General features: G+C 48.2%; 1 long non-coding RNA gene across 2 annotated transcripts; it reads left to right on the forward strand.

Moving 5' to 3' along the window:
- The first annotated feature begins 11,886 nt into the window (after positions 1 to 11,886).
- LOC123127851 (uncharacterized) lies at positions 11,887 to 15,215 on the forward strand. Of its 2 annotated transcripts, none has more exons than XR_006462825.1 (3): positions 11,887 to 13,734; positions 14,279 to 14,423; positions 14,836 to 15,215. It is a non-coding gene; the product is annotated as an uncharacterized lncRNA (long non-coding RNA). The 2 variants fall into 2 exon arrangements; XR_006462824.1 differs by having other exon boundaries at positions 11,890 to 13,734; positions 14,279 to 14,446.
- The last annotated feature ends 1,417 nt before the right edge of the window (positions 15,216 to 16,632 follow it).

Genomic DNA, 16,632 nt, shown 5'->3' on the forward strand with positions numbered 1-16,632 from the left:
CATAGGAGTATGAGAACACCGCTTAGGAAAAGTATGGAATCAACATTTGACTTTGAAGCAACTCGAATACCCCAAATCAAAACAAAACAAGGATTGACTTGCAGAATAAGCCAGAACAAACATATGATAGAAATTTCGTTCGAAGTTTTTGTGGTGGGGCCTACACAGGCTCGATCGTACAGCACCATCATGTACAAGGCAGTGCACATGACATATGAAGCGTCCCCGAGTCGGCATAGCCAAGGACTCTTTAAGACACAACGAGACCACTATAAAACCAACCGTGAATAGGCGGACCACTAGACGTCGAACCCCAATTTCATATCATACATCTGTTGGAAAGATATCCTAAGAGCTACTTGAATTCCCACCTATGAAACTCCCGAACCTTTCCGGTTATGCAATCATTTGTTGGGGATACAGGGGAAGCATAATATCTCACCCAAATCTAGCAAATCCTACATCCAGCTGTATCCATCCTTCAACACATAACCGAGAAAACTTCGGAAATCGTCTACCTCAACCTTCGAAAAGCATCCGTTATACGAGTTATGGCAATACTCCTGAACTCCCGCCCCAGTACTGGGTGGCGTCGAGGTTATCTCACCAACAACTGCATAAAAGAGATTTTCGATGTCGGCGAAACTAATCTCAGGTATTCCAGAACTGCAACGATAAAATTGTGACGACAACACCTCGGAGCTCAACTCCCCGGGACACTTCCACAAAACCCCTGACAGGAGGCACCAAGACAATGTTCTCGTCACAAAACCATCGGAACGATTCCAAGATACCCGTGTGATCCTAAAAAAAATTAGTGAAATTTGAGAAGAGAAGAGTCAAAACTCTACGTCGGGATGCCTTACCAGAGCGATGAAGGGACTGGGGAGTAAAAAGAATTCCTAACTCTCCGGTATATAATTCCTAAATGACTCAAAACATTTTCTAGACTCAACCCGTCCGCTAATTCAATTAAGAAGTGGGGCTCCTAAGGTCGGGGAAGGCTCTGATTACCAACTTGTAACGCCCTCGATGCGGCTATATCTCCCACGTGTCGAAGCACGACTCAGAGGCATAACCGCATTGAAAGCAATGTCGCAAGTGAGGTAATCTTCACACAACCCATGTAATACATAAGGGAAAGAGATACATAGTTGGCTTACAATCGCCACTTCACATAAATACAAGAATAAAGCATTACAAAATCCAAATACAATCAAGGTCCGACTACGGAACCAAAATAAAAGAAGAACCCCAAATGCGACAACGTCCCCGATCGACCCCAACTGGGCTCCACTACTGATCAACTAGAACGAAACAACACAAAGGACAAGATCTTCATCGAGCTCCTCCTGAGCTTGGTTGCGTCATCTGCACGGACTCATCGGCACCTGCAAGCTGGTTTTGGAAGTATCTGTGAGCCACGGGGACTCAGAAATCTCGCACACTCGCGATCAAGACTATTTAAGCTTATGGGTAAGGTAAAGGTATGAGGTGGAGCTGTAGCAAGCGACTGGCATATATGGTGGCTAACATACGCAAATGAGAGCGAGAAGAGAAGGCAAAGCACGGTCGAGAAATTATGATCAAGAAGTGATCCTAGTACAACCTACGTCAAGCATAACTCCAACACCGTGTTCACTTCCCGGACTCCACCGGAAAGAGACCATCACGGTTACACACGCGGTTGATGCATTTTAATTAAGATCAACTTCAGGTTTTCTACAACCGGACATTAACAAATTCCCATCTGCCCATAACCGCGGGCACGGCTTTCGAAAGTTCAAATCCCTGCAGGGGTGTCCCAACTTAGCCCATCACAAGCTCTCACGGTCAACGAAGGAATAGACCTCCTCCCGAGACATTCCGATCAGACTCGGTATCCCGGTTCTACAAGACATTTCGATAGGGTAAAACTAAACCAGCAACACCACCCAGATGTGCCGACAAATCCCGATAGGAGCTGCACATATCTCGTTCTCAGGGCACACCGGATGAGCAAGACGTCGGGTAAGCCAGCCCAGAGTTGCCCCTGGTAGCCTCGGATATCGCTCAGTTGGACCAACACTCAGAGGAGCACTGGCCCGGGGGGGTAAAATAATGATGACCCTCAAGAGCGCGACTCCCAAGGGAAAAGAAAAGGCTAGGTGGCAAATGGTAAAACCAATGTTGGGCATTGCTGGAGGAGTTTTACTCAAGGCAAACTGTCAAGGGGTTCCCATAATAGCCCAACCGCGTAAAGAACACAAAATCCGGGAACATAACACCGATATGACGGAAACTAGGGCAGTAAGAGTGGAACAAAACACCAGGCATAAGGCCGAGCCTTCCACCCTTTACCAAGTGTATAGATGCATTAATTAAATAAGATATATTGTGATATCCCAATAAGTAAACATGTTCCAACAAGGAACAACATCTCCATGTTCCAACAAGGAACAAACTTCAATCTTCACCTGCAACTAACAACGCTATAAGAGGGGCCGAGCAAAGCGGTAACATAGCCAAACAACGGTGTGCTAGGACAAGGTGGGTTAGAGGCTTGGTTTAACAATATAGGAGGCATGAAAAGCAAGTGGTAGGTATCGCAGCATAGGCATATGTAACACCCTTGATGCGACTATAGCTCCCACGTGTCGAGGCACGACTTAGAGGCATAATCGCATTAAAGGCATATGTCGCAAGTAAGGCAATCTTCACAACATCCCATGTAATGTAAATCATAAAGGGAGAGAACATAGTTGGCTTACACTCGCCACGTCAATCAAGTACATAAATAACATTACATCATCCAAACACTCATGGCCCGACTACGACGCCGAAATAAAAGATAACCCAACATGCGACACGGTCCCAATCACCCCCAACTGGGCACCACTACTGATCATCAGGAAAGGAAACATAGTAACGTTGAGAGTCCTCGTCGAACTCCCACTTGAGCTCAAGTGCGTCTCCTGGAGCGGAATCATCAGGCCCTGCATCTGGTGTAATAGTAATCTGTGAATCACAGGGACTCAGCAATCTCGCACCCTCGCGATCAAGACTATTCAAGCTTATAGGTATGGCAAGGTAAATATGTGGAGCTGCAGCAAGCGACTAGCAAGTATGGTGGCTAACTTATTCTCAAAAGAGAGCGATAAGAGGAGGCAAAGCGCGAGCGAGAAACTAGAGATCAACCTGCGCAAACATTACTCCAACACCGTGTCCACTTCCCGGACTCCGCCGAGAAGAGGCCATCACGGTAACACACTCAGTTGATTCATTTTAATTAAGTTAAGGTTCAAGTTATCTACAATCGGACATTAACAAATTCCCATCTGCCCATAACCGCGGGCTCGGCTTTCGAAAGTTCAAATCCCTGCAGGGGAGTCCCAACTTAGCCCATGACAAGCTCTCACGGTCAACGAAGGAATAGACCTCCTCCCAAGACGTTCCGATCAGACTCGGTATCCCGGTTCTACAAGACATTTCGACAGGGTAAAACTAAACCAGCAACACCACCCAGATGTGCCGACAAATCCCGATAGGAGCTGCACATATCTCTTTCTCAGGGCACACTCAGATTGTCTTAGGTACGGGTAGGCCAGCCCAGAGTTGCCCCTGGTGGCCACCGGTAGCTAACAGGTGGACCAACACTCAGAGGAGCACTGGCCCGGGGGGGGGGGTTAAAATAATGATGACCCTTGAGTCTGCAGAACCCAAGGCGAAGAAAAGGCTAGGTGGCAAATGGTAAAACCAATGTTGGGCACTGCTGGAAAAGCTTTAATCGAGGCGAACTATCAAGGGGTTCCCATTATAACCCAACCGCGTAAGGGACGCAAAATCCGGGAACATAACACCGATATGACGGAAACTAGGGCGGCAAGAGTGGAACAAAACACCAGGCGAGAGGCCGAGCCTTCCACCCTTTACCAAGTATATAGATGCATTAAGATAACAAGATAATATAATGATATCCCAACAAGTAAATAAATGTCCCAACAAGGAACGGCCTTCAATCTTCACCTGCAACTAACAACGCTATAAGAGGGGCTGAGCAAAGCGGTAACATAGCCAATCAACGGTTTGCTAGGACAAGGTGGGTTAGAGGTTTGACATGGCAATTTGGGAGGCTTGAAAGCAAATGGTAGGCATCGTAGCATTGGCATAGCAAAAGAGCGAGCAAACTAGCATAGCAAAGATAGTAGTGATTTCGAGGGTATGATCATCTTGCCTACACAGTTGTCAGAGTTGACTGGATCCTCGAAAGCAAACTCAACGGGCTCCTCGTTAGCGAACTCGTCTCCCGGCTCTACCCAAACAAGACAAACAAGCAACAAGGACACAATCAACCACATGCAAGGATCAAGCAATACGGTGCAATGATGATATGCTATGCGGAATGCGATGCGGGATGCAAAATGCAAGATATGACAGGAAATGCATGAACCTGGCCTCAACTTGGAAATCCAAGGGTGCCACTGGAAAGATGAGATGAAATCGCTTGAAAACGATATAAAGAACGCCGGAATCGGAGTTACGGTTTGGAAATGGCAAGCGATTCAAAATTGACACCGGTCTGCGATTTACAGCAAGTAGCCATCTAAATGCAATGAGATGAACATGCTACAGCACCCAAACATGACAACAAAATACATGGCAGGGATGCATTCAAGATGCTTAACAAAATTCTAGCACTGAGCTATGGCCAATTCATCCATTAACATGTTCAAACAAGCATGGCAAAAATGCATATGGAAAACAGATCTCAGACTTAGTGAAATCAACACTTGTCTGGAATTTCAGATCAGGTAGCACTCTTCGGAGCAACAAAACTACATGCTACAGGACCTGAACATGGCAAAGTAAAGCATGGCATGGAGCTACTCAAAGATCTTAACAAAAGTCCCTTAGTGACCTTGAGCCAAAAGGGATCAGTAAATACAATTGCAAGCATGTGAACATAGCAAAAACATAATCAGTTTTCAGACTTAGTGAAAACTGGCACATGCTGAAATATAACTCAAGTAGGCATGTTTACGAGCTCGATGCACTCACTACGGTGCAAGTCATGGCAAGACAAGCATACATCCATCAAGAAGGAACAAAATGCAAGCTAGACATGGCAAGAACAATAGCATAGCATGCAGGGATCATCTACAACATCATCGGCAAAATTGCAAACAAGTTGACAATCTGCCCAGATTCACAAAGTAGCAAAAGTAGAGCTCGATTGACTCAAGCTAGGGTGCTCCATAATTGCAAACAAAGACATGGATGTATAGAGCACTACAATATTAACAAAACATCCTTACTAATCATCCTCAAAAGAGGCACGGATCACTGGAAACAATATAAACATATGGCATCATGAGATAACCAGCTCAAGGACTTAGTGGAATTGCTAAGTCCCTGAAAACAGAATTTCCACGTGCACCACTTTGCAAGCTTGCACTAGTCACCACACACATCACAAAAATACATGGGTTGCACCTCTGGAAAGATGACAAAACCCTTAACAAAACATATGTAGAACTCAAGGGCATATCATGCACACATTAATCATGGCAAAAATGACAAAAACCTAAATGGAGTAGCAGATCTGACAATTAACTCAAGTAGCCCTCTTCTAACAGTATTTCGGGCATCAAGATGAGCTCAAATGAAAATGATGCAATGGAATGGAATGATGTACTCTCTGAGATGAACATTTTGATATGCTATATGCATGAATCGGAGCTACGGATGCAAAGTTACGAGGCTGAGAAGAAGGGCACATGGATCTGGGATTTCGGGACTTAGACAAAAAAATCAACCTCTAGGGTTACTGTTCACGCCAGATCTAGATCGGGGCATGGAAATCGAGGAACGACGGTCGGAGTTACTATTCACGCCGGAGCTCGACGCAGAGGGAGAAGACGGCCGGGGCGGCGAGGGTGGCCGCGGTCGCCGGTGAGCTTCGACGGCGGGGCGGCGCTCGGCGTGGAGCGAGTCGGCGGCCGCCGCGGCCTGGGACGGCGCCGGCGAGGGGCTGCCGGAGCGGGGCGGCTCCGGTGGCGGAGCGGAAAGCCGGCGCGGCGGCGCGGCGTGGTTGCGGGCAGGCGGCCGCGGGCGAGAGGAGGCGGACAAGGGGCCTGGCGGCGCGCCGCGGATGGGCCGCGGGGGCCGGAGGCGGGCCTCCCAGGCCGGAGCGGTGGGCGGCGGCGCAAGTGCCACGTGGCGGCGGGGAGGCGGCGCAGACAATGTCCGTCGGCGGGATTTTGTCCGGCCGGCGCGGTGAGGGTGGATCTAGGGTTAGGAAGAGAGGGGATCCAAAAATTTCGGGAGGGGGCTTTAAATAGAGGTAGAGGGAGCTAGGAGAGTCCAAATGAGGTGCGGTTTTCAGATATGCGATCGTGATCGAACGCTCTAGATGATGGAGCAGAGTTAGGTGGGTTTTGGGCCAAATTGGAGGGGTGTTGGGCTGCAACACACACGAGGCCTTTTCGGTCCCTCGGTTGACCGTTGGAGTATCAAACGAAGTCCAAATGATACGAAACTTGATAGGTGGTCTACCGGTAGTAAACCAAGGCCGCTTGGCAAGTCTCAGTCCAATCCGGAAATGTTTAATCCCCACACACGAAAGAAAGCTAGAAATGACCACCGGAGGAGAACGAAGCGCCGGAATGCAAAACGGACAACGGGGAAAATGCCCGAATGCATGAGACGAACACGTATGCAAATGCAATGCACATGATGACATGATATGAGATGCATGACAACGATAACAACACACGGAGACAAAGACCTGAACCCGAGAAAATAAATTAACTTAACGCCGAAAATGGCAAAAGTTGGAGTACAAATTGGGAAAGTTACATTCGGGGTGTTACAGCATAGCAAAAGAGCGAGCATCTAGCAAGCAAAGATAGAAGTGATTTCGAGGGTATGGTCATCTTGCATGAGATCCCACAAGGAAGAAGAACGAGTCCATGAAGAAGGCAAACGGACATAGTCGAACGAATCCTCACAAACGCGACGTTAACGGAACTAACCCGAAGAAGCAACACCGGAAAGAAGCAAACAACATGGTAAACAACCATCACATAAACATGGCATGATGCACAACCAAGAATGATGCATGTCCGGTTTAAATATGCATGGCATGGCAAAGAGCACAAACAACTCTACAAGTTAAGTGGAGCTCAATATGCAACGAGTTGCATATTGACGACACACCACATCAAATATTTAGTTCTCTCTCGGTTAGATACTCAACAAATTTAAATGTTGGTTAACATGGCAAGAGGTGATGCATATGAAAACAAACTATCTAGGCAAGTTTAAATGAGGTCGGAACAACAAACAATAATTCCGGTGAATCCCCATATGCATTCATCAATTTGGCGCAACAACAATTTTTAAACATTTAAGTGTTATTATCATGATGCGAATGACATGTGCAAGTTTATGCAATATTTATTAAAAGTTGATAAGAGCATTATGAAGCATTTTTCACCGTGGTGGAAAGAAAGGGAGTGCCACGGCAATGATAACGGTTCCGGTAGCTCATGGAAATACCGGTGCAAAAGGAAAAATGACGGGAGCATGCAAAAAGATGGTGGGGTGATCCCGACTACCGGGTTCCCACGAGGCAACGGTATGGCAACAGGGAACATGCAAGAAACACGTCGGGCGCGTGCAAACGCGATCGTCTCATTCAACACATACATCCGTTCACGGGCGGTCGTCTCGGGGTTATACCTTTGAAGCGTGCAAGCGGGACGGTTCGGGTTCGGGTTCGGGTTCGGTGCAAGTAGAGGAAGTAGGCGTTCTCGCGACGGTGGTCGTACACGACGCGTTATGGAAGTAGTTGTACTCGCAGACTTCGGCGGCGGTAGTCATTCAGGGTCTTGGAGGTTCCTCGTGTAGCCGTACATGTTCAACGTGGTACACGGTTCAAAGTCGTGCATGCCCCGTGGACGTTCAGGGTCACCGTGAGGAACTTGTCGAATCCAGGGTCTCAGTCGTTGGTAGTAGTACACGTTTCGAAGGGGTACTTGGGGTCTTCGAACTTGCCGGTCTCATCAACTCGAAGGGGTACTTGGCATATCCATGTACTTGGCGTTCCGGTGTGGTAGTCGAACTTGATGGATCCGAGAGCTCCGGGCGTCGTGGTACTTTGCGTGGAGGTAAACCTCAGACCGCCATTCATTGGAAATGAGCTGCACCAGGGAAGTTTAAGGCAGCGGCGGTAGCAACCGGGTTGACCGAAGGGGACGGCTCAGACAAGAGCTTCTCTGCCCAGGGAGGAGGCACAAGTGATGCAGAGCTGCACGAGGAGCTTCACCATGAGCAGAGGCGGACGGTCTTCGCGTGGAGATGGAGCCGTGGTAGGGGTCCCACGAGGTAGGTGTGCGGAGGTGGGCGCACCAGTGTTGCCGCATAAGGGCAGTAGCGAGCTTGCCGGCGTCAGGGACAAGGGCGGCTCCTCGGGGCTTCCTGTTACAGAGATGAGAGAGGGAGGGATTTGAGGATCGAGAGAGAGAATCAAGAGAAAAGGAACCAGGGGAAGAAAACAGAGGTGCATCAGGGGTGTCCTGGTCCGCTGGGCTACTCCGATGAGGTGGAACTCTGGTGCGGCACCCGGAGGCGATGGTAGTGAAAGAAACAGAGGGGGGGACGGGGTCCTGCTGGCGAGATCCATCCGGGAACAGGAAAAGGCGGCGGAAGCCGGGCGGATCGGGTGGTGGAGACGAGGAGGTGGAGGTAGGGCGTCGTGGTTGCGGCTCGGGCGGTGAGGACGCTAGGTGGAAGGAGGGGAAAGGAAACGAGCGAGAGGAGAAGAACGAGCGATGGTTGCGTGTGTGTGTGACGCTCTCCTGGCGGCGCTGGGATGAACGAAAGAGGAGGAGGGGTTCGAGGGAGATGTGGGTCGAGGCTAGGGTTAGAACTGGTGGGCGTCAGCTGGGCCTATGGGCCGACGCGGGAGGTCTGCTCGCCTCGTTGCGGGAGGCCTAGGTGGGCTGGCACGAGAGTGGCCTAGGGAGGCCGAGTTGGGCTCTCTGCTCTTTCTCTCTCTCTTTAACAGAGAAGTGAAAAAAAAAGAGTTAAAAGAATTAGAAGAAGAGGCCATGATCAAGAATAAAAATGGTAGGACATATTTGTAAGGCTTTATAGAATACTTCCAACCCAACAAAAATGGTTCCAACGAAATAGGGGCAGTTAAATCCAAGATTATTAAGCTTGCACCGAAGAAGTTTGAATGGAGTCTAAACTTTAGGTCTGCCCAAAAATGTTAAGAATTTAGGAGGAGCCTCGATAGAAGAGATGAGAAATATTGGCAAGGTTTGAAGGTCAACTCGAAGAGGAATAGACATGGGAAAATATTTTGCACGTGTGTTATGGTGAATTCCAAATAAATGGAATATTTTATAATAGCTCCACTAATATAGGGAGGATATGTTATAAAGAGAAGTCACTCTTCCCTCGATTTAAATGGATCGAAGATCCACACAAATTATTTAGTTGAGATGCAAAAGATTATGACATGATGATATGATAACATGATGCAATGCAAAAAAAATAAAAGAGCAGGCACAAATGAAAACACACGGAGAAACCCAGAACATAAGGAAGTCTTCTCGAGCATCGGTCTCGGGGCGTCACACACAACCACCTCCTTGGGGTCTGCATCGATTAGGGGCTGCCCCCCACCCGACCTAGAGTCTGGGGTCCAACTGTCGGGGACACCGTGATTGCTTCAACAGAGCCGTTGCCCCCTAGTCCAAGCAACGCAACAACCGTTGCGGCATCAGCGGCCGCCGTGGTTGGCGGGGCATCCGAGCCCACTGATGCTTCCAGAACCTTTTCCGGGCCCGCCACGTGCAGTGGCTCTCTCACCACAATCGAGTTGGAGGGTGCAATGATTCCACCCGCATCATCAACCCCCACCTGATTCGCGCCCATCCCGTTTGAAATGATTGGAGACCTCCCGCCAATCGTGGCACGGCTGCTGGTCTGGTCGTGGAGCCGGTCAAAGCCGACTGCCTGGTCGTCAGCCTATCCCACACCCGTCCAGCTGGCTCCCTTCGCGTGACGTGGGTGGGGTCCATCGGTGGTAGACGCCAATCTGAATGAGACCGCACCGAACTGCCCTGCCCACCGCCGCCGCCGGTGGCATGGCCACCACCACTGCCATTGCCACCACCGCGCGAGTCGCGAACTGCGAACTACCATGCGCGGTTGTGTGGCCTGGCACTGCTGCTATCACCACCACCGAAACCATCATGCGAATTAGGGATCCCGCTCTGCCCACTGTCTGAGGAATCACCTAAAAACACCGGCTCCCCTGCGTCTATGAAATCAGCCACCGCTTCGACATGAATTAGCACCTTGTATTGAAGCAGTGCGGCGGCCTTTCCGAGCCCGGCTCCGGCACCGCAAGCCAGCGAAGCGTGGGGATTTCCTCCGGGTCTGCCGTCCAAGCAGTGAGCTTGAATGACGACAAGTCCTCCCGAGAGCTCGTCTCCGGCGCCACGGCCTCCACCTTGCACGACGAACCAAGCAACTCTTCAGCAGTCTCCCTCTCCCAGGCGTGCGGCGGGATTCCTTCTATCTCAATCCAAACCTTAATTCCCAACACTGAATGAACTGCCTGCGACTGCCGGTTCCATGGCCGGAAGAACAGCCGGTCACCCTGATACTCCACTGACGGGCACGCCGCCACCATGTTCCGAACCTCTGCTGAAGCAAACACCACCAAGAAATCCTCTGGTCGGTACGGGTGAACAGAGAGCTGATCCGCATCGATGCCCAGCCGACCTGCCAGGATCTCGTACACCCGATGGACCGGCAGCCGGCGCCGAGCCCCAGCCACATATGCCACCATCGCGAAGCGCAGCCGGCGCTCCAAATCCTCCGTGGATTGCGAGTGCCGGACTATGCAGAGCTCGGAAGCCCCCTCCCCCGGGTCAACAACCACCTGCAGCCGGGGCGGGGCGAGCTGGGGCCACACCACTGGCCGTAGGGCAGGGGCAGGGGGCGGAGGCGGCGGAGGGAGCTGAGCCCGCTGAGGGAGACGGTCGGGGCTGGAACGTGGGGAGGATCTGCGGGCCACCTTGGCGATGGCCTCCCGCCGCAGCTCATCCGGTGACGAGGGTCTCCGAGGACGCTTGCAGTCGCGGGAGCCATGGCCAGGCATCCCACACCGGATGCACACCTCCAGATTGGTGCAGTCGCGCCTGTAGTGGCCCTTCTCGAGGCAGCGGAAGCACTTGTCTTTCATCTCCGGGATCACTTCCGGCCTAGGCGGAGGTGAGGAACGCGTGGCCGCCGCACCAGAGCCACCTTCTTGGTCCACCAAGCCATGGCGGATGCGCCAAAGCTCCTTCTTTGATGGGGGCCGATGCACCCAGCCCTCCGCGGCCGCTGGCTCCGGCCGCTCCGCCGAGTCGACCGCCGGCAGCTCACGCGCCTCCGAGCCCTCCGAGCTCCCCGACAGCCCAAGACCCGAGACCACCGGGCGCTCACCCTCCGGACGGAACAGGGAGGAAACAGATTTGGGACTTGACCCCATGGCCGCGATCACCCCCCCCCCCCCCCCCCCCAAGGAGATGGAAGCGAGGAAGGCGAGGGAAGGTGGACACCGGCACCGGAGTAGCGCACGGCGGGGGAAGGTGGACGCCGGCCCCGGAGTAGCGCATGGCGTGAGAAGGGGAAGGGGAAAGGGTACGACACGTTTGTACACGCTAACGGCCAGGTACGGCGTTTGACAACGCCGATCATTATCCTGCCAACCGAGAATTACGCTTTCTTCTTATGTTACGGATTGACTCCATGGGTTCACCGTCACAAATACGTTTTTTTCTTATGTTATATAATACACTTTTATGATTTGTATGGACAAAATCATAATATAAACGAGGTGGTACTGACCTCCCAAGTACGGTTGTCTCCTCTATGCTCTATCCTCTCCTCACGACCGGATCCGCCGCCGCCGCCCCCGCTACAGCATGCCGTCGCCCTAACGCCACTCGCTGGTGCGGATCCGCCGCCACCGCCGCGCCCCTCCCTCCGCTCGCCGCTGCCTCCGTCTTCGCGATGCTCCCGCCCAAGATAAAGAGGTTACGAGGCTGAGACGCCAATGTCCAAGCCCTTGCTGTTCACCTTCCCAGCCTCCCTTCCAAGCTCCACCAGCCTGATGGCTGATCTGACCTGTGGACGGTGCTACGCTGAGCGATCGACTGGCATCCTGCTCAGCCCTGCCGTCAAGCGCGCCCTATGGGCTCGCCATCTCGCGCTCCCCGTCATAAGACTCGTGATGGGCGATGGGGTGGATGATCTGACACGCCTGGCGACCCAGAGGAGAAGGATTTGGAGAGAAGGTTGGGCGGCATACAGGTGTTCTCGGTTGCCAAGACTGCAGCCATGGTTATGGGTGGAATTTACCTTGTCTAATCTATTACATGAATAGTCCATGAATCCCCTTACGTGAGGTCAATTTTGTAGATAGTTTTAATGTAGCAGAAAGAGGCCATTCACGTGGATATGAATTAATAGTCTCAGAGTGCCAAGATTAGAGATGGAATTTACTTTGCACGGCTGTCACAAGATAAAGGAGGCAGTGGACGGGAGATATTCAACTGGAGTTTGATCCTTTGTCTAATTGACTTTGCATTATCCAATATGATTAGCTGGTGACATGAGAGAGAGGGGGATAGACCCCTTTGGCTACTGCACTAAGGTTATGCCTACAATGTGCTACTCATATTCCACTTTTAGACGACAAGCAGCTTCAGAATTCAGATCCCTTTGATTTACATTTCAGATCATCTTGCTGCAACTTGGTAGTAGACAACCATTTTTGGTGATCATATACAGAATTTTTTGGTTCTTCTGTTCGTATATGTCTTTTCAATTTTCCTATATGCTAACAGAAGAAAAAGGTAGATAGTTTGAACACCTGTTTATTCACCTGTGTTCTACACGAAGAAAGAGCAGGATAAATACCATCTGTTGGTAGTCTTTCTATTTGTCCTTAGTTATTTATATTCTACACTAATATAGCAAGGCGAAGCCTAATCTTTACTCTGGGTCACTGATAGAAGTATTGGTACACAATGAACTTTTTGTACACAATTAACTTTTTGTAGTTCTTTTTCTTATGGAAACTTTTCGTACTTCTTTGTTGTGATATACGCCCATCTCGAATTTCATTTTAGGTCTACGTATTTTATCTCGGCTAGGTGTTGACAGCAAGAAACACTTCAAATATATGACTCTTGTGTATATAAATATATGCTCGCTCTACAATATAATGTAGATAATGATCACTATAATTTAATCTGCTATTTAGTGTACAATATTTGTATTCATAAGAAGAGATAGTTATACACTTCGTTGCCGTTTTATATCTGAGTTAAGAAAAAATATTAGTCTTCCTCTATAGAGGTATGTTGCCTTGCTGAGGCTGCTCTGGTTTTGCTATATTTGCTGCTCTTTTGTGCTATACTACTATTCCATATATAGAGAGATCGGAGAAGAGAACAGCAGCTTGTTACTACAGATATTTCATGCTGCTACTCGCTTACTGTTACACATCTACATACAGAAGGCTGCTGCTTGCTGATTACAATCCATTCATGATATGTAGATATGTATGCTTCTGCTAGGTACATGTGAACAGGGAGACAAGGAATGGAAGCTGCAGCGGTAGCCGGCCGATGGCCACACATTGGCAATCACTGCTTAGATACGTGACTCCAGCCACCTATGGTGAGCAGACTTTGATCTTGATATGTTAGTCCAAGTGGATAAACATTATTATGTGTTTAATGTGATGGGACTTCATTGGTTGGACGTCGATTAGGATATATGTAGTACATAGCCACATATGATTTGTTTTCGAGTTGCCATATGATGGAAATCAGTAGCTTGATTTGCTGTTCAACAAACGTTTATGGTATGTGTGTGTCCGCGCTTTTGCTGATTCTCACAAAAATGCTTGCTTTTAGGATGTGGTTCTTAGTTATGGTCATTTGGTAATTTTGACAATGAGAACAAAAATTTATCCCAAGATCATATACCTTGATTTAAAAAAGTTCTGGCTGTGACTAGGATTAATCAGATTATTTGCAAATCATGTGTAGAAAACTTGGATCAGCTATGGTAAAAGCTCTCATGCCATATATATCATGTGGATATCTACATATCGTTTTTCCAGATGCTATTGGAAAAGTTGTTGATATCGAACCTTCCATGTTGAGAAACTAGAAATAGTATTTATGTGTTTTACCCTGCTCTAATGTTTGTTTCCCAGTTTGAGAATGGCAAGAAGATGCTTATTCTCCATGGTACAAGGACTAGCGCAGTTTTGAAATTCGTGCTGGCAGACGTTTTTCACCTGATGCGTGATCATTATGTGAAGTATGCCAATAACAAGGACAACAACAAGACATTTGAGAGTAAGGGTCCAACTTCCCTGGAGGTATTCTGCCTCAAATCTTACAGCAACCTTTTATTCACATTTCCTTTTTTGTAGTTGGTGACAATAAGGAATTGTTATTCACTTGAGAAAATCAAGATTAAATCGATGATGCTATCAAAAGTAAATGACTTTCTGAGCTAGACAGTGGCTTTTTGAGCACTAATATAGAACCTATCTCAAACCTTTCCCATGTCTGTCATAATGATCTTTTCATTTTCCTTTGTATATTAAGCTAGAGAATATTATTCTGCATTATTTTCAACCGTTACTTTGTACCCCGACTGTACATTCTTCCAGTGAACACATCAAAATAGCAGGTCCGCAGATCTAAAGGCTCATTGGTTTGGTGTTGGACCGATGGTGATGTACTTATGTTGCTTCCATTGTAGGTGTGATTTTTCTGTTACAAAGTGAGGTGAATTGAGCTGATTGTTGCTACTTCTATTCGTGGTTATCAGCGTGTTCCTACGCGACCCCTGGCAAGGCTGCATCCTATTTGCGGCTCGCCCATGCCCACTCTCCGTGCTTCTTGCTCGTGCCAGCAGTAAGACTCTCTATATACATGTCATTATATCATCCAAAAGCCAATGGCAGAAGGTGGAATCTTGCTTCTTACCGGAACATCTCCAAGTTCTTCTACGAGTATATCATAATCATTTGTAGATTGTTGAATTATTTTGATATCTTTTTTGGGGGAATTATGGGATCCTAACCTTACATTATCTAAACATTACTCGAAAGGCAGAAGCCGATCTTTATCTAATCATTACTCATAGGTGAGTGTGCCACAAGGTTCTCTTTGCAACTTTGACCTAACATTTTAGGCAGGATTACCGCCTGAAGCAGTTTACATCATTACAACTTACCAGGAGAAAGTAAAGAGTGTTAAAAATAAAAAGTTGCATACAAATATTTTGAAAAGGTAGAATCACATTGTGATTGTTAAGGGAACTGTTTAATGATTTATCTTTATTCTTAATTACTCTGAAGAGATGATCTCTTGAAAAGCTTCTATTCTTCTAATTATACAGACAAGCCAATCGGTCGTTGTTTTTGTATGTCACCGTGTAGAACAAAAGTGTCATGTGATGTGACCCCCATACAACCTGGTATATGTGCTAAAACCATTTTTAGATGTGAAGGTTCAAACAAGGTCGAAGTGGTTTTATGAAGAATTTTGAGGACCGTCAAAATAAAGAGTTATCAGTAGTGCACCACAACAGTTACATTTTTAAATACAACACAAACTGTCAAACTTATTGTGTACCCGTTGTAACGCACGGGCCCTTGTGCTATGTATTGATAATGTTCCTAATGACTCATTCATTGTTATTTAAAAGTTTGATTAGTCTGATGGTCCTTCTTTATAATGTTTGTGCAATCTATACGAATAATTCCATGTGCATATGCAATTTATCACAAAAATCTGTATTTTTTTGAGCTGAAAGGCCGATTTTATTCATCAAAGACCACAAATTGTGGGATACAAGTTTCATGATGAGGCTGGCCGAGCCACACATGACGTCCTACAGCGAAATTTTCCTCATAATTATTGGCACGTCCCTCAAATATGAAATTACAATGAAAGGAGGTTGCTCGAGACTTGATCTCGCTCACTATTGCTGCATAACGTCCCATAGTACCGTTGTTGATATCTTTAATCACTTTTTTGGAATGAGAAGCTACGACAAACATTCTGATATGAAGATCTTCAGCTAGGCATAGAGCTTCTTGACATGCAATGGCTTCCATTGTCGCAGGGTCATCCACCCCTGCTATGATCAGCGTTGAACTGCCCAAAAACTCTCCATTGCTGTCGCGACAGACTGCGACTGCAGAGCCTCTCCGGCCAACTCTGATTCCTGCATCCACGTTAATTTTCGCCTACTGGGGAGGGGGTGCTTTAGGTCGCTTCCTTTCCTGAACGTTTGACCCCGTCGAGCCAGAAACATGAGCAGCTGGCCGACCGGGATTTAGAACCTGGAGCTCCTCAGTGAACCTTTGAACGAAGGCATGTGTAGAATGTGGACTTTGGAAAATTCCCTCATGGATAGCTTTCCTTCGTGACTACCAAATAGCCCACAAAGGAACACCAAGTTTGACAAACAATGCATGAGATAATACCTCCATCTGAGTAAAAAGCCAATGCTTGGCACTCGGCTCAGATGTCGCCACTAGGCTTTGTG

Source organism: Triticum aestivum, chromosome 6A (assembly GCF_018294505.1).
Source record: "Triticum aestivum cultivar Chinese Spring chromosome 6A, IWGSC CS RefSeq v2.1, whole genome shotgun sequence".
NCBI classification, from domain to species: domain Eukaryota; kingdom Viridiplantae; phylum Streptophyta; class Magnoliopsida; order Poales; family Poaceae; genus Triticum; species Triticum aestivum.